The following is a 16019-nucleotide window of genomic DNA, read 5'->3' as shown; positions in this document are numbered from 1 at the left end:
TCTAGACAACCAGCGATTGTAGGACGACATGCGGCTAAACATGTCATCACTGGTCAGATTTGGCAGGGGTCCAGAGAAAACTACGGAGTCCGACATTGTTTTGGCAAAATTACACACCGATGCAACATTAATTTTAGTGACCTCCGATTGGCGTAACCGGGTGTCATTAACGCCGACGTGAATAACTATTTTACCATATTTACGTTTATCCTTAGCCAGCAGTTTTAAATAGGATTCTATGTCGCCCGCTCTGTCCCCTGGAATGCATTTGACTATGGCCGCTGGTGTCTCTAATGCCACGTTTCTGACTATAGAGCTGCCAATTACCAGGGTTTTTTCCTCAGCGGGTGTGTCGCTGAGTGGGGAAAATCTGTTTGAAGCGTGGACAGGTCGATGGTGAACAACGGGCTTGACTTTAGAGCTATGCCTCTTCCTGACAGTCACCCAGCCACGTTGTAATCCTGGCTGCTCGGGTTCTGCCTGGGGGAGGCTAATTGAGCTAGCTACGCTATCAATTCGAATTTTCCGACTTTAGACTTGGAATTTTGAAAACCTGCCGACGGTAGCTTTAAGCAAAGTCAAATTAGCAAAATATTTTCCTGGTACTAGTGAGGCCTGTAATAGATGTACCTTTGTTCCATCACATCTTGCCCACACTTTATTTTGGACCTGTTCAAAGCTGACAGGTTTTTGGAAGAATTTTTTTAAAATCATGTCTGAAGTTTTAGAGACTGATATACAACCTTGTCCATTTATTGCCATTTTTGGGGTGCCTCTGAACTACCCTATGTTCAGCGCACAAAAATTGAATGTACTATCATTCGCCTCTCTAATTGCCCGTAGACGTATCCTCCTACATTGGAAGTCACCAATTGCTCCAGGACTGCATACCTGGATAGAGGATGTGATGTTATTCTTAAAACTGGAAAAAATCAAATTTTCTTTAAGAGGATCAGTTGAGAATTTTTTCACTACATGGCGGCCTTTCCTCTTTTATTTTGACAAAGTATCTTTAGTTTCCAACCTGTAATTTATTTATTTATTTTTTTTAGGTAGACTTGTAAAGTACTAGCCATAGATTAGAGCACATTATATAGACTATATAGACTATAAAATGCTTAGGTTTGCTTGGGAAAAATTATAAGTATAGACCAATGGGGGAGGGGAGGGTGAATGGGGTTTCTTTTCTTTTGTTTTTGTTTTCTGTGTGTATGAAAAAGAAATGGATATATTGTAATTCCTTCTCCTGTGAGATTGATTTTGGGTCTACTGATAATGTCCTAATAAACAAATTTAAAAAAATAAAAATAAAAAATAAATAAATAAATAAACAAAAAGCCAGCATCAATGGAGCCTCGATTCCACGAGTCACCATGGCAACGGGGAAGAGGAGGGGCTACGTTTTTTACCAACCTCGAATTGGAAATTTTAATGCGCTCATACGGCGAGTTTCAACACGTTTTTAGAAATAAGTGCAACACCGCTGCAGCATCAAAAGTGTAAGTTTAAATGTAGTCCTTTGCAATCACAATAATATTACAGGGAAACTGCTTGAATGGTAGCCCATTCATTTATTTAAAGGTAGGGTAGGAGATCCTGGATTTTGAGTCCAGCGAAGCTGCATTTTGAAAATACACAGGTAAAAAGTCCCAACCCTTTTCTTCACTTTCCCCCCGAAGCCACGCCTCTAGAGTACATGAACGCGCACGAGCACGAATGTTGCCGTATTTAGTATTTAGTATTTAGTTTATGCTAACTATACGTTTAATAATGCTAGGTGCTAGCCAAGCTGGCTCTAGTTTAGCTTCCTGCCAAGCTTCTGGACGTTCACGGAGCAGGGTACGCGCACAGGGAGAAAGAGGGGGAGGGAGGAGCAGATTGCAGTGTGATAGACGGCATCAGTATCCAATCATTGTGAACGGTCCGTTCACAATGATTGGATACTGTTTTTCCTAGATTGTACGTTCTAGAGGCCACTAAAACTTTTCATATTTGTGTCAAAACTTTTAATTAATTGGTTGCAATGGGGGTGTGAAGAGTATTTCAAGCAATATGTAAAAAAATGTTCCAGAAAAAGATCCCCTACCCCGCCTTTAATTTAGGTGCAATCTCGCGGGGGAGAAGCGCACTTGGCAGCAGTTTAAGATGAAATATAAAAACATTGTTCAAACAGGTGAGACCTCGGCATGGAGGCTCATTTTGATCATGTTTTACACTGTAAAATAAATATTAAGTGGCTATTTGACTGTGCAGTTATCTTATTCCCAACACAATGCTGTTTTCACACACATAAACTACGTCTTCTCATCTATATCATGTTCTGTTAAATACTTATGCCTATTTAAACTAACACGGAATTCTACTGAGCCAACAGAAAGAAGGCAGATGCCCGTAAAACATGGTGCCCAGCACCGCCACCTCTAACGGGAGGCCAGTGACTGAGGGAGTCCCTGGAGGGAGTCCACCCCCAAGAAACGATGTCTTTATAAAATATAATAGGCCTATATATGTCTTTTTTAAGCCTATTCATACAAATATTTATTTGTCTTTTATGTCTTTTTTTTCTTTTGTCCCAACACATTCTGATGGTGCCGCTCAAAAAGATAATTGTCTGTTAATGCACAAATCTATGCGCGGTCTGATAACCATCTCCGATGAATATTTAATTCTCTGCGCAATAATGCTGCACCTTCATCCACGGGATCGTTGTCAAAAGGACATGCCATGCTCGTGAAAAAAGTTGCCTCCTACTGTAGCTACCTAATGGACTTATAGAAGTAGAAGAACTCGCTCTGCTGACTGAATGAATGAGGAAATCAAATGTCGTGTGTGGCTGAAAGAGGGCGGAGACAGAAAGAAACTCAAGGTTTCTTGAGTAAAACCTGGTCCCGACCAGGTTAGGTTCAGAGAGTCTGTTACTACGGTAACTGACCGAGAGGTTAAGTTACCTCTCTTTGTGAAACAGGCTGAGTTACCTCCCTTTGTGAAACGGAAAACTCAGAGTTTCCCTCATTTCAGGGTTAATCAACTCAGAGTTTTCACTAAACCTGGGGTTAACTTTTCCAGGCTAATGGCAAGGATTAATGTTAATATATTACTAGTTTTGACAGCACCTCAATAAGTGTCTGAAAACTTGTAGTGAAATGCTTATATTATCTGTGTGTCCTTGCTTGACTTCAGATCAGAGTGAGAATCTCATAATTTGGTTACATGTTTTGTTTTTTTCTGCGCTCATCAACTATAGTCTCAGTCATGCTTTCTTCTCCGGTCAACTCTGCCAAACACCCTCACGATGTGTCTTTATCTAATCAACACGTTACGATCTGTTTTTCCAAAGCAGAGTATATATTGTTTGCAACACAGTTGTGTGTATCAATTGTGGACTTCCCTTTCACACATGGTCAAAAGTATCATTACATATGAACAAAGATTGTCCAACATATATGTATAATCTCCTGTATAACATTTCCAAGCCAATGTTCTCACCAACTCCATACACAAACACATGCTTTTTTATATGTTGGAAATCTGTATCTGAATGTAAGAGGGACGGTGATGCAATAAAACAGTGAGACCAGGTTTCAGCTCCAGTATAAGACCATTTCTCTACTTTGCCATCCATTCTCTTGTAAGTTTTTTTGCACGTGAAATATAGCCCTTTAAAAAACCTTGAACACAGTGTCTGTGCTTCAAGACAAATGTTTAAAACGTTTCCCTCTACAACCAGTCCAGCCACATATTAACTGGGGAGGTTGTGCATTAATGTTGGGTAATGAGATGTGGTTGTAATGTTTAATGGGGTGATTTTTGGGGCTTTGCGTAGTTAGCTATTTCCAGTTAAAGTGGACCTTAATGTTTCCTGAATAGGACAATTGTTAGAATGGCCTAGAAGTCCTCAAGTCAAATTGTTGTCTAATAACCTGTAAGCTGTAGCACAAAAAAAAAAAACATTTTAATTTTGGTCTGATTATAACCATAGAAAAAACAGATTCACATAAAAAGAACAAAAATCCTTTGAAAAGTGTTTCATGAGCTTCTCCACATATGTATGTCAATCATCATCTCGTGACAGATGGTAAATATGTATGCTGTTCCTTGGAAAAATATCCAGCAATTTTGCAATAAAGGCTCAACAATTGTACATTAGCTTCCCTTCCTGTGCTCTTGACTACGAACTCTTGTCATTCCACTTCTTAAACGTGTTAATGTTGACACTCGTAATGATATGATGTGGACAGTTCCCACCAATGAATAAGACAAAAATGTCATAGATGCGGGAATGAGAGTTGGTGGGTGGCCTTCACGTGTGAAATTGCTGGTTCAAATCCTGACTAGCACAATATTTAAATGAGTTCTTTCACTTTTCTACTTTGCTCCCACATTGTTGGGGTTGTAGAGCTATACATTGTCACATCCAACACATTTCCACGCTCACTGGTCGCACTTCCCACGACTCTACCCACCATTATATGATGCTTACAAAAATGGCATCTCACAATTTTTTAGCCTGGATTATGACACTGCTGCGTAATGGACATGTGGACAAATATTCCTATTTCTATGGTGAGTTACATCAGAGCTTATTGATTTGTTTTTTTTTCTGGCTGTCTCCTCTGTGACACTTATTAATATCACCTTCCATCACTTCATTCTTTCATTAGTTTAAGGACTAAGTCAAAGCACAGCATCATTAGTCTCATCTCCGATCTCCCTGATGACTGTCTGCTGTCACTGCTGGAACTGACTTGTCCCCTTTAAAAGTCAAGGTAAGCCGTCAGAGTCTTGCAGAGAGGAGAATGCACTGCATATCACAGGGCCTGCATCATGAAACTGCCTTGAACAGCTGTTGTAAAGTGTGCCCTGTCTGCCTTTCAATCCTACCTCCCCTGTGAAAGCTTGAGAAGGTTAAAAAGAGTAATTCAACTGCAGAAAAAGGAAATAAACAATCCAACGAGGATAGTAAAAGTCACTGTGTCTGCATCATAATTTAGAAAATTATACATTTAGTGGCTTGTGTTGTGAATAGCTGGAATAACTCTTCACAATATCATAATGCATCCCCTCTTACATGAGTAATTCTCTTAACTGTGTAGAAGTGATTCAGCTTCGAAGGACAATGAGGTAGTGTTGTCGACTCTGAATTAAAATAATTTGTCATAATCCTGATGACGAATCAAATCTTGTTTGTATCCTATAGAAACCATTTATTCCTATCAAACTAATTCACAGCCATTGCATCTACCAAGGCTATGTCAAACATTAATTAATTGGTTTAGTTTAGTGTCATGCACATAGTGTAGGTGTGCAAGCAACACTCTATAGGCTTAGAATTAATATCTTACTAAAGACTGTTTAGGAAAACTGTGGAAACTAAGCAGAGTGACATGCAATTTTGCTTTAAATTGCAAAACCTTTGTGCATCTCAGGGGGATTTTATGCCTTTGGAATTGAGAGAATAAACAGATGACAGAGACAGAGTTCAGAACTACATGCTACAAAGCCCTCCACTTTAAATGAGCACATGGAAATGTAGAAATGGTTGAGAAATCACAGTCTAACAGGGAACCTAATAATATCAATACTTTTTGGATATAAAGTTAGAATAGACGACAAACACTGGACCTCCCTGTACCTGTAGTTGTTTGACTTCTTAAAAATATCAACAGTTTTCTCTAACATTTTTAAATGTGCCCTGTGAAGCTTTTTACTGCAGTTCTTTGGAGTAATGATTTAGTGACTGAGTCCCAGTTTAGCTTGTTTCATGTATACAAGGTGTCTTTGCATAACCCTGTTGATTATGTAATCCACTTTTTTTCCCAGTAGTTATACATTCATTAATTGAAACAAACCAAACGGGGGTTTAGGAGACCTCCCCAAAGCAAAAATGCTGTGTCCAAAAGGTGAAAGTGTTTAATGAGGAAATCGCTAAGTTAATTAAGTTCTCCTATTTTTCAATTTTTTTTTATCAGTCTGATAAAAAGGCTTTCATCAGACAACCCTGATGAAATAAATGTAATAAATTCAGTTTCGGTAAAATCTTTTTGTATCGATTCTGGGATGATGAAACTACTTGGTGAACAGACAGGGACAGAGTGCTCTCTGGCAGTGATGCGTCTTGTTGAAAATCATACTTTTTCCTCTCAGGATGAATTCTGAATCAGTGGTTTTGTAAAATAGTATCTTGTAGAGACATATCGCTCCAGACCAGTGCTTTTGTTTTGATGAATGTGATAACAGTTTTGAATTTGTAATATTGCAAAAGATAAGGCTGGTGCAAAATTTATTATGGTGCCCTGCTGTTATCGATGACACAGTACAAGAACTTTTTTATTCTATTTTATTTTGGAGTATCACTATTTGAATTGACAAACTGTAACTGTGCTGGGTGATGGATTGTTACCTAGTTTCCTAATGGATGACTATGTTGTCATATTTAAAACTCTGTAGCACCCTGTTGAGACTGGATTTTAATGCACAGATAAACAGCAGATCAAACTTTAGCTGTGTTTGTCAGTGGTTTAGATTGGCTCCGTGTTTTAAAGGATTTTCAGCAGATGAGTCGGGTCAAACATTTTGAGTACGTATTCAGGTAGGCTTAAGTCTACTTAAAGCAGAAAAACAAAAGTTTAACATTTGCATTTTTCATTTCTTGTATAAAGGATTCAGTTTGGTGTATTCATTCCCAGGCACTGTAGTTGTAATGAATATTTTTGACTGTTTTGGGCTTCAGTCTTTGTCAGGATGACATTTAAAGCTGGCTAAAATATATTTTTGGTTATTATTTGCAAACACAGCTTTCACATTTCTCCACTCCTACTCTTAATTGATCCTGGGATCAATCAAAATAGAAATATACGTAAATATCAATATATCCTATATTAGGCAAATATGTTCATATAAACTCTGAATTATGTGAAATGATTTTGTAAGTTAAAGTTTTTAATCAAAAATGTAAAACTGAGCAGTCTATTCCCAGTTATATCAAGAATTTATCATCTTAAATATATCTTAAAAATAATATAGTGCGTATATTAAAGGAGGGTCCTGCAAAAAAAAAATTGAAAGTTGCTACACACAAGCCTCAAGATACATGGGGTACTGTGGAGCCTGTCCATCAGTCTGTCCTCCAGTTTTATCATATGGCAAAACCAATACCTAAATGCCATGTCCAAATATACAAAGTGTCAAGTAGTTAAAAACATTACCACGGCTAATAAGGCTGAAACAAGTCTATCACTGATAAAGATTCATAAACTGAACCATCACAGTACATGGGGCCAACGCAGGAGGGCAGCTGGTATGGGCTGCTATCATAACAAAAGAGCAAGTTGGACCTTTCAAAGTTGAAGATTGGCAGTGAAATTGAAACCCAATCTTGCAATCTTGAAGATACTTTGTGGTACAGGATTAAGTTTGCAGCATTCAAGAAGCACATGATATTTTCTGAATGTAGGACAATACTGCGTTGCATGCATTCATGTGTTCCACTGCTTTGCCATCCAGTAAAGTTCACTAAGATTATTAAATAATTTGATTTGTTTTTTGCCACAACTTACTTGAATTCTTTTGAGAACTTGGTGCTCCTTTTCAATAATGGGATTTACATTAAAGTAAGATGTAATAGCACAGAGGCTGTGGTTGATGCTTCAGTGGATATTATTGGTAAAAAGATAAATAAAAACTGACTGACTACTGACAGAAGACTAAACTGTCAAAGTCCAGGCACATATACTGCACCAATAGTTATACAGTAATCAATTGAAACAAACCAAAGTGGAGATAAGGAGACTTCCCTAAACCCAAAATGCAGGTTCCAAAAGATGAAAATGTTTGATGATAAAATCAGTAAGTTAGTTTAACTTCGAGAACATAGTTATCAAGTAGTGCTGACTGTAAACCTAATTTAGCCCAGAAGTAAACTCCACAGAGCCCTTTAGAATAATGTTGCTTTAACTTTTTTATTGTTTTTTTATTGTTCAACATTAGTCATATTTCTCTTGAGATACAAAGCAAATAGTATTCAGTAGAAGTTATATTAGTAATAAATTCTGGGAATAGACTGTACTGAACATCATTGACATTGACCTAAGGTTATCTTAACCACAAAACAAAAAAATACACATTGCAACACAGTGGCCACATCTCCTATTTATTTTCATTATGAGTCTGATTAAAGGCTTTCGTCAGAAAACCCTGATGGAATAAATATAATAAATTAATGTACTGTACTTGCCAACTGTCAAACTCTAAGCAAGCATAATACATAAATGACTTTGAAAAATTCCTTGTTTGCATTAAAATGACCTAGAAACTGGACACAATTTCCCTGAAAATGACAACTCACTTTTTCTTTGTTAAACATTCAAATTTGAGGCTCAATAACATTTTGGATTTCTCACTCAGTGAGAACTGAGTATCAGTGGGTGTTTGCTTTCATTGGTCCTGAATCAGTCTTATCTGGCTGGGCTCACCTTGACTTCCCGGCATCATGATGCACAATGCATAATGACGGACTGTTTAAAGCTAGAGAATACGGTTTTAAATATATCAGAAGGTAACTGCTTACTTGTGGGTTAATACCAAGTATCCTCCCTGAGCCTGCCTCCATACCCCATTGTTAATTTCCTTTCTTGTGATTTCTCTCTTCCTTTCATTCAGAGGGCTACACTGTCGGGATTGTTAAGTACTTAGAGGCTTGTGTTGCAGTGGATTACTGAATTTCAATCACACCAATACACCAGTATAATTGTGTCATGATTGCAAATCATCAGTGTTTGTTAGACAGTCACTGATGAATGTGTGAGGGTATGAGCTGCAAAGAGAGTGACAAATGATAGGACTAATGATGCTACGGTTTCCCTGCAGATTAGCTCCAGCCTTAAAAGGTCAGGAGGAAATGCAGCAAGCCAGAGACACACACTGACTACTGGAAATACCTACTATGGTAAATGTCCCTTTTATCCTATTTGTACTGGTTTATGAGTATGTATTTGGCACATAGACACAGGTACGTTATATTATATGTTTCTGAGCTCCTTCTACTCCTCTGTGTGACCTGCTGCTGGCCTGAGCACAATGACTGGACCCAGTGCTCTGATAGGAGGATAACTAATAGCTCCACTATGGCTGCAAGCCTATACAATCATCCTTGCTATTGCCTCTACTGATTTATTGAGAGACAACAACCTTTGGTTCCAGGGAGCACACTTGCTGGCCCAGCTCCCAATCTGTGGATTGTTTTCCATTTTAGTGCCACATATTGCCATGCGAAGACACTGCAGCTCAGAGCTGGAGCTTCTGTCATTGCTATAGATGCTGCTGCACCTGCTGTTAATGAGGTGCTGACAGTAAGTCATACATCTCCTTTGCATTGCTGAGTGCAGCCAGCATGTGTGTTACTGGGATGGAGACTATACTTTAAATGGAATTTTTGTCTGAGCATTTTTGAGGGTATTATAATGTAGTGTAATGTTATTTATGACAAAGAACATCAACAAAAGACACTAATATACCGTGATTATAATTCAACAGTCTTAATGTTGAGTGAATTGCCTTTGATTAATGACTAATGTTTTAATTTAAATATGTTTCAATCATCTCAGCTGATGAAATGCAGATATAGTGCTGTGGTAAATCAGAACAATGGTGAAGTGGACTGTTCTTGAGAGGAAACTAAATCATCTCCCAGACATTTTTTACATCTTACGGTATTTGCTAATTTATATTCCATTTCACTTTGTCAGGGCACAATGCTTTATGGAAAGGCAAATATTTCTTCCAGAGCCAAAAGATGCTTTCTGTGCACAGTTCTTCTGCAGTAGCTTTTCTGTGGCTGAAAGTGCTATGAGAGCCACCATGGTACTTATACAGCAAATAAGAGCCCAGTGCTGAAATATAAGAGAATAAAAGAAAAGAAAATATGGAAAAGCAGAGACTATCTGCCCTGGAGAGTGTGCAGATTTAACCAATTTCAAACAGGTGAGATCTTATCAAGCAGATGTGATTTAAAGGATGTTGAAAAGAAGCCAAGAATGTTGCTTTCATATAAAATCATCAGTGTGTCAACACACTGTCATCAGAGCCTCAAGAGCCATCAGCAGCCATTCAAATATAAAAGATACCAGCATCAGATCAGAGCTCTGACAAAATCAGAATGCTTTACTATGAGTATAAACAAAACAGGCAGAAGGTCGCTATTTAGTTATGTTTGCAGCTGTTTCATTTTTTGTTCATATGAACAAATTCAATTTTCTCTCTGAGCAATTTTGTCTGCAATCTTAAATTTGATCATTTTTTCTTGAAAACTAATCTATCATAAATTGATCAGTCAAATGTTTAAGATTATTTTACTGCAAAAATGAATAAACAAATACATTTCACATTTCACATCTTCAACTGTGTGCTTGAGCCACTTTGGAACATAAAAGTACTGCAGTCTTGTTAGATTTATAATGGCATGAACAAGATTATACCAATAGCTGATTTTGCAGAGATACTTGCAAGATCAACACTTTGAGAAAAATATGTAAAGTTTGATCATTTTTTTGCTGTTTTATTGAAAATCGTGAAACTTAAAATACCATGAGATCATATTTCCAGATTTGATCAAAATCAAATCTGAAGAATTAAAAAAGACACCCTAAAACACATGCTGCCAGTACTGCAGGGCACAGATCACAAAAAACAACATGTATGAGGGATGTGTAAAAACAAATAATGTTTAGTCTATTTAGTTTTTTTTTTACAATATAATTATTTGACAGCTTGACAGTTTTTAACAGTTTTTATTTTAGCAATCAGACAATTTTTTTACAAAAAATGTCTTGATATTACAGAATATTTGAGGTATTCAGAACTTCAGAGTAGTAAGTACTTGACAAGAAAGAGTATTGTTAGTAGGTTGTGAACCAGTATTACAATTAAAGAATAAGAATATTTATTGCTAATAAAAAAATAAATAAAACCTCAATGCAAAATTAAATAGTAAGTAGACACAAAAGTTGACTTGTTCCAAAGTCACACAAGTTGTTTTATAGTGGCTGGATGCATTTTGGAAGGTTCTAGCAATTTCTCCTTAATTTTATTAAATGCACAGACTTGTACCTTTGACTCTAAATAAACCAGATCTAGTACTGATGACTCATCAGGCAGAGACTCCAGTCCTTGCAGCTTCTGAAAAAAAGATCCAACTGTTATTCACTTCAACTTATTAATGCATTAAAATGAATAAGACTTTTTTTTCTTCTTCCAGAGCCATGGACACCAGAAATAACTTCCCTTTCGTTTCTCTGTGGGAATTATTAAAAGTTTTATGACTCAACAATAACTGGAATGGAGGTGCAAATCCTTTCTGAGCTCGCCTATCAAGGTTGTTTTCTCCATCAGTGGGTTTGAGGGATTGAGGAAGAGAAGAAGGAGTTGCAGACTGCTGGGTGACATGGCGGAGGACACGTTCCCTTGCAGGCATACACCTTCGCTATCAACACGCACCTTCTTCGAATATTTACCTGCCTCCACTCTTCCTTCCTATGCACTCACTGGTTTAAATCCATCAGCTTCGCATAATCAGTCGGACTGACTCAAAATGTGCTGCTGTTTCTCTGAAGACAAACAGCAAACTTCATGGATAATGCTGAATACTAAACAATCACTATGTGTTTGCCTGTGTTTTTTTTTCTGGGGTGAAAATGCAGAAGGTAATGAGTGACAGTATGCCTGGGTGACAGACAGAGGAGCACAGCCTCACAGCTACATTACCAGTTGGCAGAGTGGAGCACTCCAGGGCACTGCAGTCGGAAGGTAACGCTCCGGGCCTCCTCATCAACATCCTGTCACCTCTGTTTTCATACACTCAGGCATGGCACAGCGGCTGACCGGGGCCCCCCCACCCCAAGAAAAGCTGTCTTCCTGAACAATGAGTCAGACCCTGGTACAGAGAAACGGGAGAAGAAATGGTTTTCTTTAGTTACACAAATGAAAACAGGCAGTGTCAGCTGACCTTCATGTGAGTTTGACATGCAGCTTGTGCAGACTGCGACTGTCTGAGCAAAAGAGAGGTTTAACCACACTAAAGTGTACCTGGGAAGCTTATGACTGTAGGATAAACCGTTTGCTATGCAATACGTAATATTTCTGCCATCGTGTTTCTGTCATAGTAACAGTGTGTAACAGTTAGGGTGTTCAATTAGCAGAAAAGTAATTCAATATCCACAACTCCAATTAGGGCAAAATCACTTGAAAATGAGTCATTATTTCCATTAAGTTTGAGTAAGCAATTTATATCCAAAGAGACAACAGGTCACTCTCTTTTTTTCCTCCTTACACCCATGTAACTTATCCACAAGGGACATACCATTTTCTGGCTCCAGAGTAAGCTGACTTTGTCATTCTTACATGCTTGAAAGAGGAGAGTGAGGAGGAGGGCATTCAGTTGGCTGCAATTTTCTACTTATTTTTCTGAACAGCACTACATCCTAGACATACAGTCTTCAAGTAGTTTATATAACTAAGCTCAGGGAAAATGACTATGTATTTGCCAGCGTAAGTGCAGAGTGAAGTTTGGAGTTGTTAAGAGGAGCATTGTTCTCCCTTTTCTCTTCTGGTATATATAATCTGTGAAGTTAAAAAAGCTGGGTTGGGCCCCTTGTGATACACACCAAGTTATACAGTAGGAAATATTGCAGGCATGAGTGAAAAATAGGCAGACAGTTAAGTTGACTTTATACCCATCCAGGTTGGCACCTGTTGACACACACATGCACAGGGTCACACACTCAGAGACAAATGCCAACCTGGAGCAGTAGGCAGCCATGAAGCACTCAGGGAGCATGGGGGTATGGTGCCTTGCTCAAGGGCACCTCAGCTGTGACAAGGAGGTGGACTGACACCCCTCCAGCTATCAGTTCCACCAAGCAAGAGTGGGAATTGAACTGCCAACCTTCCGGTTATTGGATGACCTACTCTAACCACTGAGCCACAGCCGCCCCAAGAGATGAGCTGCCGTACGTAAAGTTTTTTTCACAACACATGAGCCAAATGAAAGAGAAAACTTAAAAACATTTTAGCCGCAGCTTCTGTTTTTTGACTATGTAGCAATATTTTCCAGTGCTTCAGTTTAGACATTGCAATGTGGCTGTTGAGCTGATATGAAGTTTTAAAGGAAAGGGACGTATTATGAGAAAACTGTCACTCCATAAGGACCTAAAGAGATTTGCAACATGCCTTTTTATTTTACAGACTGCTCAAAAAGCTTAAACATGTAGAAAAGGGAACATTTCAGATACTTCAATCCACCAAGGGTAGTTTTTCCACAACCACTCAGTGCTTGCTTCTAAGAAGTGTTTTTACTACATTACATTATAAGAAAAAACTGTGTATAAAGGGACTTTGTTATTTTACTTCACTTGATGTACCTGAAATCCAATCTAGCACAAATGGCAAATGTCAGGAAAGGACTGTATCTCTCTTTGTCATTGACGTAAGAGTGTCTGAATGAAGCCGTGTGGAAAATAAGCCAAAATGTGAACAATTTTCTGACTGTTTGAATGCCGTTGCTTTCACTGAGTTATGAAGTTATCATGTCTCTTATCTTTTGTTTGAAAAGGACTTTGGTTACCAGGGTGATCAGCTGCACTCCAGGTGAAGGTGATAAAATCACAGTGGTGCTTTTACACTTTGATGCTTTACACTTTGTACTGGCATTGTTTCAATCTTTTTTAAAAACTGCCATACATGGTGCATTGTTTAATGAGGTCATACTAATTTGAGCTGTAATAAAGTGTAGGGTTGGCATTTATGCAACGATATTAACTTCCCTACTAGTGTCTAACGTTTTATACATTCCTTTTATTTCCCACCGACCACCACTTAATGCTCTTAATTCCAAACACCAATCAAAGGGTGGATTTACAAAGGGCTTAGCTTCAGAGAAAATGTCTTCAGAGAAGTTCCCCGGACAATTTCACTGCAGTATGAGTGTACTTTTCACTGTTATCTTTTGGTGGAAGAGGTGGGGAAGGAAGTCATGCAATATCAGTCTGCAATATGTTTAGCTGGGAGTAAGAAATAGCCAGGCTTGTAATTGCTTTGGGGCAAGCTAGGATGGTTCCTCTGGCAGGAAAAAAAAATCTTTTAGTCAACCATGAGGGCAATATGACAGATAGGATAGAAGGGAGAGAAGGAGAGACTGAGAGGAAAGAGGGAGGGAGATTTTAAGATTTCAGTGAAGTGCTCAGACCAAATAGGAGTATTATCATCCCATGAGGTTACAAGGGAAAGCCCACAGTTGGTTGCATTTCCAAACTCCCAGATTTAGCAGAGAATAAAAAAAGAAAAAAAGAAAAAAAAGAAGTTTCGATTTCTCAGTTCATTTCCGCTCAAGAGCATCTTTTACAGCTGTCCCTGACTTGTGGAGACTATCACCAAAACCCTCAGAGGAACACAGTCACAGGCATCTTTACGAGATGAAACCTGCTGAAAGACACAAGGGGACATTCATCTGCAGCTTTGCTGTTCTCACATTGAGTTGTAATGTGCATAACGTGCCCTTTCAGGACAGAGCTTGTTTGGGGTTGCTAAGGTGTGACCCTTAATTAATAGCTTTGGGGCTGTTCTGGGTGTTTAGCAGCCATAGTGGGAATTAGTTGGTAAAACTGGATGAGAGGATTATGTCCCTGTAGCAAGTAGGCCATGGCTGCAGTTGTTACTGATGACCCGATTAGCAAAAACAAAATAACTAACAAAACAGGGTACAGTGATTTGACTAAAATTCAGAATATAAGATAAGATAACACGGAATAAATGTTTTTGGTCATTTGTGCATTGACTCAGAGAGATAATAATAAATCTGAAGAGCTGCTCTAGGAAAGAAGTGATATTTGAAAGCAAGATATAATGCCCTTGAGCTTTGTGGTAATTGTATTTTAAACTGGGGTCTGGAATTTTGTGTTTTCAATTACATAAAAACATTCAAACCATAAACTGATGCAGAAGGCACAAGAACATGCCCCAAAAAAATCCCCATAGTGTACGAAAAGACATGTTTATAGCTCTAAATGGAATTTCCAGGAACAATCAAAGAGTCTGTCAACCCACTTGAAGAGTGAGTGCAGCTCAGCTAAGGACAAAATGGTTAATGTTTTCTATAACGAGTCAGTGAAGTGAAACAGAAGACGTATTTTTCACAGCAGAATTTTTCCTATATATAGATATATATCGCTACTATATATAAATGCAGATATAAATAGGCATGGTATAAAAAAAACTGCTGATATGCAGTTTGTAACACCCTCTCATTCCCCATACAGTCAGTAGCAGAAATGATCTTGGTCATTTATTTATGCTGTGAAAAACCTTGTCCTTTTTGATGGATGTTTCTCTGCATTTCCTAATCAGGTACAACAATCTTATTAAACTGAGCATATTGCTGCCTGAAGCCACTGACTCAACATAATTTTATAACCCTTTATTTTTGGTCCTGTAGGAATGTACAGAGCAGATAGATTCCCTTCATTCTGATGCTGAACTCTATTATGTTGTTCTCTGGTTTTCCACATTATAACCAAACGCCCTGAACACCATCCTGTTTCTCTGCTCCAGCAAATCATAACAAATGTGCAAAAAACACATCAGCTACAGTAATGCCCCAGTTTCTCTGCCTCCTTGTTCTATGTTTTATTTCCCCAAACAGTAATTTTCCAGTTGGGCAGTTAATTGAATTCGGTGCTGGATGTAAAGTAGTGGGTGCTTAGCTACAGCTGCCTGCTCACAGCACACGAAGTGACAGAGGTTATATCAACTGATGCTGGGCTCTGATAGAGGAGCCACTGGTGCACAGTAACTCCCACTGAGTGACTGATGATAAAATTTGATGCTGGATGCTTGGAATCGATACAACTTCTCAACTATGACACAGCAAACAAAAGTTTAACACCAAAAAAAAAAAAGTTTGATTTGCTGCAGTGAAATATGATGGATGAATGCAGCATACAGATGCTTGATTCACAATATGATCCTGTTAG

This window comes from Odontesthes bonariensis, chromosome 4, assembly GCF_027942865.1.
Source record: "Odontesthes bonariensis isolate fOdoBon6 chromosome 4, fOdoBon6.hap1, whole genome shotgun sequence".
Classification (NCBI taxonomy): Eukaryota; Metazoa; Chordata; class Actinopteri; order Atheriniformes; family Atherinopsidae; genus Odontesthes; species Odontesthes bonariensis.
Note: the sequence above shows the minus strand (reverse complement) of the source record.